General features: G+C 46.8%; 1 protein-coding gene across 22 annotated transcripts in view; it reads right to left on the reverse strand.

Annotated features, from left to right (window-relative positions):
* Positions 1-10,000, reverse strand: part of LOC119582360 (FH1/FH2 domain-containing protein 3-like) — a 229,836-nt gene that overhangs the window by 34,489 nt on the left and 185,347 nt on the right. The window lies entirely within an intron of this gene.

The raw sequence follows: 10,000 nt of genomic DNA on the forward strand, positions 1-10,000 counted from the left end.
GCTGAAGCAAACAGAAAACGTTTTGTTCCATTAGTATAAAAGTCGTGGTGCATTCTTGTTATGCTTATTTTGCGTGGTACTTTCTAGCCATCCCCCAGGAACCTGTGGTGTCATGACAGAAACAAGAGTTTATCACTCTCCGTCGAGATAGACATGACTTCGCAGTTATTAACGAGAATGCTAGTTTGTAAGTGTCTGTTTGCCTTTACAGACAGCAAATCATAAATGCTTCAGACAACCAGGTGCAAAAACAAAGCTAACAAGCATCTCGCATTACTTCCCCACTCGAGTCCCCGGAGCAGCATCCTCACTGACGAACGGCCTGGCCGTTGATTTCCTGGCTGTCCTCCGATCCATCACGCTCTGATGAGGGTCACAGCCCCGCCGGGCCTGCAGCGCCGCCTCTCCCCCGCCTCTCACACGCTGCGATCATATGACTAACAAGGCGTTTATTAAATGGAAGATAAACAAAGAGTTGCGCACGCGTCACCTGAGATCGTCCAATGGTTGAGTGGCGGGCACCCCCGTCACCCAGCTCATCCTGGGCAAGGGGGCCTGGCACGCTAGAATCAGACGTTCAAAGAGACCATGAATGCATATTATACCGACTGCTTGTTACTCGTACTAAAAATCACAGTCCGAAGCGCGTATAACAGCCACGCGATCCTAGAATCAGCGTGCGCGGTCGGACTGTCACGGCCGGGATGTGGTTCGTGCATGCAAAGAGCAGATCTCAGATTGCATGTGCACTTACAATCAACAAACTCTTACCTGAATACGTCCCAAAAGAAGACACAAAGTGACATGACGTTGACCAAAAAATCTCTGACAGCACACTTCATAAGCAAATATATGAAAAGTTCCATAGTTAGTTCACAAAATATCGGAAACGCGTGGAACACTACTATATCTACTGATTCTAGACCCAGTGAATAAGAGCCATGCTGACTCCACGATGCCGCCAGCAGATGTGGGGCGTCGCCGCCGTCGACGTTTGTATCTCGCGCTCGAAGCCAGAACGTGTAGCAATAAATGGACTTTTAGAAAACACACGCACGGCGATAAACTTGGATCAAATTTTCGATGTGCACTTAGCATGCTCATTTCAGAGATCAATTAAGTACAGCGAATAAAAGGTAAGGTTTTGAATAATAAGTTTACGTATATATTGTCATTGGCAGCCTTACTTGCCCACCTGTTAACGTCTAACCGTCGTCAAGATGACGTCATGCACGCGGGCGAGAGTTACGGAGCGGCTCAACGTTTCGCATGTCTCAGCTTGCTTTTTAAATGGAACTTTAACACTCCTTAAGATACGTCAGTAGGCTATATACTACATGATTTTCGTTTACGTTTCGCTCTAGGTATATATATATACACACTGTAAAAAACGGACGGAAAGCCAAGATGATGTCATAGGTTTCGAACGGCAAGCAGTTGTGAAAACGGTATTATGCGGAGATCAAGGAGTGACATCATCAGCCGCTTTCCGCTCGCATTCAAATGAACGCCGCAGGTCAACGCCGCTTGTTCGATCATGTTGCGCGTTTCCATACGTGTCGAGAACATAATTCTTATTGCCATGAACTTTAGAACAGAGGGAGAGAGAAAAAACTGAGAGAGTGAGGCAGAGAGAGGTAGAGGGAGAGGTAGAGGGAGAGGTAGAGGGAGAGGGAGAGGGAGAGGGAGAGGGAGAGGGGAGGAGGGGGGGAGGGAGGGAGGGAGGGAGGGAGGGAGGGAGGAGGAGGGGGGAGGGAGGGACAGGGAGAGAGAGGGAGATAGAGGGGAGAGAGAGAGGAAAGGGGAGAGGGGGAGGGGAGAGGGGAGGAGAAAGGGAGAAAGGGAGAGAGAGAGAGAGAGAGAGATTCGTAGAGAGAGAGGGGAAAGTAGAGAGAGAGAGGAAGAGGAGAGGAGAGAGAGAAGAAAAGAGAGTGGGGAGAGAGAGAAGAGGGGGGAGAAGAGAGAGGAGGTAAGGGAGAGAGAGAAGGGAGACAGAGAAAGAGAAAACGGAGAGAGAAGAGCGTTAGAGAGAGAGGAGTAGGAGAGAGAGAGGGGGAAGAGAGAGGGGAAGATAGCGAGAGAGAGAGGGAGGAGAGAGAGAGAGAGAGACGGAGAGGGAGAGAGGAGAGAAGGGAAGGGAGAGAGAGAGAGAGAAGGAGAGAGAGAGGGAGCGGAGAAGAGGGGGGGGAGAGAGAGAGTTTGAAGAGAAGAGGGAGAGAGAGAGAAGAAGAGAGAGAAGAGAGAGGAGAGAGAGAGAGAGAGAGGAGAGAGAGAGAGAGGAGAGAGGAGAGGAGGAGAGAGAGGTTAGAGAGAGAGAGGAGAGGAGGAAGAGATAGGAGAGGGAGAGGGAGAGAGAGAGAAGAGAAGGAGAGAGGAGTGGAGTGGAGAGAGAGCGGAGTGGCGAGAGAGAGAGAGAGAGAAGAGAGAGTAAAAGAGAGAAGAGAGAGAGGAGAGAGAGAGAGAGAGAGAGAGAGAATGAGAGAGAGAGAGAGAGAGAGAGTGTAGTGGGTGTGTGGTGGGGTGGGTGCGGGGGGGGGTGGGGGGTGGAGAGGAGAGAGAGAGAGAGAGAGAGAGAGAGAGAGAGAGGAGAGAGAGAGAGAGATAAAGAGGAGGAGGAGAGAGATAAAGAGGAGAGAGGAGGAGAGGGAGAGAGGAGAGAGAGAGAGAGAACGAGAGAGGGGGAGAGAAAGAGGGAGAGAGAGAGAGGGGAGAGGAGAGAGAGGAGAGAGAGAGAGAGACGAGAGAGAGAAGGGAAGGAGAGAGAGGGGAGGGGGAGGAGAGAGAGAGAGAGAGGGGAGAGAGAGAGAAAAAGGAGAGGAGAGAGAGAGAGAGGGGAGAGAGGAGAGAGAGAGAGGAGAGGAGAGAGAGGAGGGAGAAAAGAGAGAGAGAAAGGGAGAGAGAGAAAAGAGAGAGGAAGAGAGAGAGAGAGAGAGAGAGAGAGGGAGGGAGGGAGCGGAGGGAGGCGAGGGAGGGGAGGGAGGGAGGAGGGAGGGAGGGAGAGAGGGGGGAGAGAGGGGGAGAGAGAGAGAGAGGGAGCGGGAGAGGGGGAGAGAGAGGGGGAGGAGGGGGGGAGGGGGGGGAGGGAGGGAGAGAGAGAGAGAGAGAGAGAACAAATTACTTCTGCCATTTACTCAACAGTGTGATCATTAACAACTCACGCATTCAATCTAATTAACAGTAATTGTTAAATTAGCAACGTCAGTAAACTCTCACATAAATGGTCTTTTAGTATCAGGTGCGTTTTGTCTGGATAAAAATCCATGCTTAAATACAACATGAAAATAACATTTCTTTTTATAAATAAACACACACACACACTCCTACACCCGCATCCTCTTTCCACACCTGTGTCTACATTCGGGTCGGTAGACTTGGCAGAGATGAAGGGCATCATCGGTAACGGATGACGTTAGGAACTTCAACCGCACATTTGGGTTCGAAAAGGAGAGCCTTATCCTCATCCGTACCCCCGAGCCGTCAGTCCCACACACGTCACTCTTATCCATCTATTCATCAACCCCCCTAAGCCGCACATCTAATCTGTGCATCAACGTCCAATTTAGCCCACGACATTCTTATCTCCCTAACTAACTTATCTCCTGTGATGATCCCCCCAGCTGGCCAAGCTGTCCCTTATCCGTCTGCGTATCCATCGTTCCGGCCGCGTAACACCTGTCCACCAACCGCCTGTGCCCCTCCCCCTTGCTACCAGGAAAGGATACTTGTTGCTCCGCCGCTTTCTACTCACTTTCAAAACGTTTTTTTATTAACCTTTCTCTTTCCTCTCTTTCCGTCACACTTGGCACATTGTGGTCGCTGCTCAGCCTTCAAATACACTGATTGGTGGTTTTACTCCTGCATTCAACAGCAAGACCACCTTATAAAACCAATAAAAGGGACCGTGAAAATGACACATAACAAATGTGCCTGAGACTGTGAAATATCGTATTTCCAAAACCCTACACGCCCCTCACCCACAAGACAGGATCTGAGTGCGTGGGCGGTGGCGGCCGAGGCTCATAAGTCGCGGGTCTTGCACAAGGAAGGGACAACAGATTTAGAATGTTGCAATGAAAGTTCAGCCCCGTCATTACACTGCTGGCATTATGGAAGACCCGAGCACAGTCTCTAAGCATGCATATGCTTGGGGTGTAAAGAACTCTTGACTCTTTCCCCCAATCCCTCCCAAGGCACCCTCCCTTTCACCATCCCGCTCAAATACACTGCCATACACCTTCTCCTCAATTATTTACTGATCATATTCTGTATTATTTTTCGTAAAACCTCCCCATGCCTTTTTGCACATTGGATCTCTCTGCAAGAAAACAACGATGCATGATGATCCGACTTTCGTTTCCATAAAGCGTGACTGAAGACAGGATGCAGGAGGCTGCACGAAGGACATCTGCTCGGCGCCTGCCCACGGCCGGGCAGCGGCGCTCGCATATTAACTTGTGTGCGTCGCTCGAAGGCGGCACTGGGTCAGTGCATATAATTGGCACCTTAACGTCATAGTCGAAGCAAGGCAATTGCAGCAGAGATGAAGCGAATGATGCTGCAATATTTCGCCCAGTGTGAACATAATGCAATCGCCTGCATTGTGTGCCTTGGGGATATTTTATGCGAGAGAAAAAAGGTCCGGCCGCCATTCTGCTGAACGACTGCATCGGGTTAAACACTTTTTTATTCGGGACATTAAAGTGGGCCAAACAAATAGGCTTGCCATAAAACTGGCACAAATTGTTACTGAGAACGTAAAGATAAAGAACTCAAGGCTCCGCGAGCCGTCCGCCCCGACCGCCACCCGACAATGCTCGCTGCAAAAAAAGCCGACTTGAGTCAATATCCAGTTACAGTAGCAACAGTGGGCGGCTTGGTGATGAAGCCGGACCTTTGGCTCCCACGCCCACGCAATAACACCCTACGTCCGATGGAATCGGATGTGCCTGCCTTAGAACCAAACAAGCATACCGAAATTCTCTCTCCCAGTTGTGCGCACACAGTCGCTCTAGAAACGCCGCCTGGCGACGCCTCATACTGACAGAGCGCTTGACATCTTCACCGCGACGCTAACTGATGTCACACATTACGAGCAGGCCGTGTCACAACCCTGGCGTCCTGCCTCGCACATCATCATGGCGGCAGACGCAGAACACAATTCTCTCGTGCAACTTGAAGTCCTCCGTGACACTCTTGGGTAGTTCTGCCACAAATACTAAACACTAACGCTATTTACTACACACTGCCCCTATAATGCAAAATCACACATGCAGCACAGTCACAGACACTGACACAGACACAGACACAGACACAGACACAGACACAGACACAGACACAGACACAGACACAGACACAGACACACACACACACACACACACACACACACACACAACACACACATACGCGTGCGCGCGCGCAAACAGGACCATCAAGGCCCCATCACTGGAACACGCGACATGATCAGTGTTTTCTTGCAGTGTGAAGTATCGGTTTCTGCTTCACTGCGACCAGATGTTACGCTGCGACATGAGATGATATGACAGCTCATAAGACAATGTTGTCTGTTCTAGTTATCTGTTCTTAACATTTTACGCTTTAACAATCTGAAATTCACAATTCACTTATTACGATCCCCGACACGAAAAGGCCGCGTCTCTTTCATTAATATTATGTTACAGGCCCGCATTCAACCCTCTTCCATCTGGGTATTAAGTGGTTTAAGCGGTCAAGTTTCATCAGTTTTAATTGTATCAAACCTTCTACCCTACGTGCCCCCTCACCCCTGCCACTAAGCGCCCTCCACATCCCCTGCCCAACATGCCCCCGCCATACCTCCTGCCCTACATGCCCCCCACCCTACGTGACCCCATATCCTCTACTTCTACGTGCCCCTCCAACCCCCCTCCCCATACGTGCCCCTCTGCCCCGCCCTCTCCTCCTCCCTTTAGACGTGATGATGCCTCGTCCTTAATTAAGCAGATCCACATCTCATGGAGCAGCTGCGGCGGCTTCGTGGTGGAAGTAGCAACACAGAAACGCTACACCGCGGTGGCGACACTTCCCAGAACTGATCTCACTCGCTCTCTTCTGTTTTCGAGGTCCTGTTATCTTTCAGATCCTATTTATTACTTGCAAATTCCTTCCGCTAGACAAATGTTTGATTCCGCTACATTATCTAATGCGAAAAGTGCGGTGACCGCAGCCATTTCTTCGGCGAATGGAAAAGAAATTAATTAGTCATGGTGTGATAATTCCACTCCATCCCTAATGATCTCAACAAGATATCAGAAATGGAACACCCAGATGAAAAATCGACCAGCACCTGTACCGCAGGAACTCAACCACTATAACCAGCGCGAGTTATCCGACCAGTTTTAGAAGGATTCTATAATCAATGCTAAATAAATCCGCCAGGCAGCCCTCAGTCCTTGGCGTATCAAGTGTCAGGGTCTCCAGAACCTCTTCGTAACTCCTCGAACAGGGCCTCGGCGGCACTATGTCTTTCCCCGTACGCCGCCGCTGCGAAGGCTGCTTAATTAGACTTCCAATTAGAGTGATTTATCCCGAGGTCAAAGTACGCCCTCGCGATTTATCTCACGAGTGTTGGTGATAAGTAGCAGGTCCTCTGGCGGCGACGCGAAGAAATTTCACTGCCTCCGCCTTTATCGCATTTTTTACGAGAATTTTGCCCAGCACCATAATTAGGCAACTTGAGCCATAGACGAACACACAGCAACTGCGATCGTCACAGAATAGACGCTTGTGATCACAGTGAACGCCATGCCCGATCAGCCTTTACAAAGCAAACCCAGACGGCGAAAGTCACTTGGAATCTCTAGCGCTGCCCGTGCAGCACCTTCACGCCTCTTGCACAGGATAAGATACGATGGCCCAAACACCAACTAATGCGAACTGGCTGGGACGGCGACTTAATTTGTAAATTGCCACCTAGGAGGATTAAACTCGGAGTCAAGCGCTGCGGGATATATTATCTGGCGGTCAATGTGTCGCGCCCTTGCAGCGTGTCGGCCTTGCGCTCGCTTGCAGTTGATGCATGGCGCTGATCTTGCGCTTCAGCTTATCGCTTCGTGGGATTCGCCTCGTCGCTTGTTTTGGGCTGCCTGTCACAGCGGCAGACATGAGCTTCATTATTTGATGCTACTTTACGAGTTGCATCTGGTCATTCTGTGCCGACACCGAGACCTTTTCGGTGTCTTCGTAATAAAACTAAATTCACAGAACACAATGTTCGTTTGTGTTCGTACTTTATCTGGCTTCTGAACTACGCTTCACAATCTCTCTCTCTCTCTCTCTCTCTCTCTCTCTCTCTCTCTCTCTCTCTCTCTCTCTCTCTCTCTCTCTCTCTCTCTCTCTCTCTCGTTCTCTCCCTCTCGTCTCCTCTGTCCCCCCTCTCTCTCTGTATTTTTTTTTGTCTTCACAATGAAATGCAGTGCCTTCATTGGTTTGCATGATCTCGCTCACAATTTCTGGGCAAACACGACTTTCGTTTTGCAAAACATCAAATACTGATAAAATAATTCGGCAAAATAAACGTAATTTGCTGCTGCGTTGACTACAGAAATGTTCCTACATTCTCAAAGAACTTCACGTCTATTTGTGAAATAAAGTGCTAGATAACATTATTCTCGACATATTGGCTAAGGCAAACACAAGATACAAAGCCTGAGTGAAGTTGTATTGTTGAACATTGACTCTCCTCATGAACTTTCTCCGCTTTATGCACTTATCAAAACTTTTCTGGCGATACAAAAAAGTCCATAAATATTACCGCGGACTTAACGGTCTGGTTAAACTTTATTAGCTTACTCAAAAAACCAAATGTCTCGTAATTTAGACGTATAACCTTACAAGCAACATGGTCAGAGTCAGCACACAACACGGCCAGCGCACAACGAGGCGGATGATAGACGCCGCGGCAGTGCGCAAGGGCCGAGTCTTTCCCGGGAAGGAGACATCAATATTTACAATCGACGCACCGGCAAATATGTATGACTTTGGTTAATAAAATTTCCTAGCACGTGAAGGTTGTGCTATCCTTATGCTGAATAAACAAATAAGCAATTTACGTACAGCAAGGACATCTGTGCGGGTTACGTAAAAAACCGAAGTTACACAGGAGTGGTGTTTGTATATTATAATTCGGTCTTTGAAACGACTCAGCGAGGACAGGGACGCGTCGAGATAACTAACATGGCGGGAGTATGTTTCTGTGCCACCAAGTGCAAGCAAGCATAGTATTTATCCCGTGCAAGATCTAAAGTGACCCTGAAAGGTTTATTGCATGAGAAGAGAAGTTATTTAATATTAACTGTTGTGAACAGTAGTTCGATTGTATTTTATTATTATACAAAATATAATGAATACTACTGTTTGCTTCAATACATATATACATATATATATATATATATATATATTATATATATATATATATTATGTATGATATATATATATATATATATATATATATATATATATATATATATATATATATATATCTATATATCTCTATATGTATATATATATAACACACACACACACACCACACACACACACACACACCACACACACACCACACAACATTCATATAAATACATACTTACATAAATAAATAAATAAATAAATATATATATATATATATATATATATATATATATATATATATATATATATATATATATATGTAAATACACACACACACACACACACACACACACACACACACACACACACACACACACACACACACACACACACACACACACACACACACACACACACACACATTTTTGAGTTCGTTTTAGTGCTTCGCAAAACACCAAAGACCTAAATGCAATGACAACATATTTTAAACAGACAACATTAAATAATTTTTAAAAGTTTGCTCGGCGAAAACGAAGATAACCTCGGATCCACGTAACAGAGAGGTAGAGCAGCCACTTCGCACGATGCTTTGGCTCATCACTGCCGAGTTAAGGCACAAAACACAGAGACAAAGGCCAGGACTCTGGGGATGGTCCCGCAATATACTCACTGGATGGCTGGGGCGGCAAGATCAGTATGTTTCATAGGAATTTGATAAGCAAGTTCTCAGTCAAAAAAGGCATTACATAAAAAATATGAACGCCAATGCATCATATTTTCTCCCGGTCGCGTTATGTTCCTTATCTGCTAAGGCGGGGCTCCGCTGCTGCGATCTCAGAGAACGCTAAGTGGTAGAGCTGCACGTGGCGCCTACACGACCAGCACTCCCCTCCAAGCAATCGCGTGCACTCCCACGGTAAGCCTTGCCCTATTCAAGCTCGTGCTTCGATAACAAAAACGACCGTCCGTGGGAGTCAGTGGATGAACACAGCGCTCGACGAATGTTCCCTAACTTTACATACACGGAATAAGTGTGGTAATGATGATGATAATGATGATGATGGTGGTATAGTAATGATAATGATGATGATGATGATGATGGTGGTGTAGTAATGATGATGATGATGGTATGATGATGATGATGATGATGATGATGATGATGATGATGATGATGATGATGATGATGATGATGATGATGATGATGATGATGATGATAATAGTGGTGGTATGGTGATGATAATGGTGATGATGATGGTGATGATGATAATGGTGATGATAATAATACTACTAATAATAACAACAACAATAATAATGACAATCATTATCATCACCTTGCACTCGTAACTATAGGTGTTGACGGGTGACCAAGATGGCATATGCAATGCTGTCCCGTCGCGATACTGCACAAGGCTAGTCAAGTTCAGGCTAAAGCAATGTCTTTACGAACTACCTTAAAATTCATTTAATGTGAATAGAAAAGGGCGATACACATTAATATTCGAGTTTACGGCTTTTTTATATACACTGAAAAAAGAACCTAATGATTCACCATATAATTATGAGAAATCACGGTACTGCAATGCCGTATTGAACTTTAATACGTAATCTTGTACCAGTC

This window comes from Penaeus monodon, chromosome 2 (genome assembly GCF_015228065.2).
Source record: "Penaeus monodon isolate SGIC_2016 chromosome 2, NSTDA_Pmon_1, whole genome shotgun sequence".
NCBI classification, from domain to species: Eukaryota; Metazoa; Arthropoda; class Malacostraca; order Decapoda; family Penaeidae; genus Penaeus; species Penaeus monodon.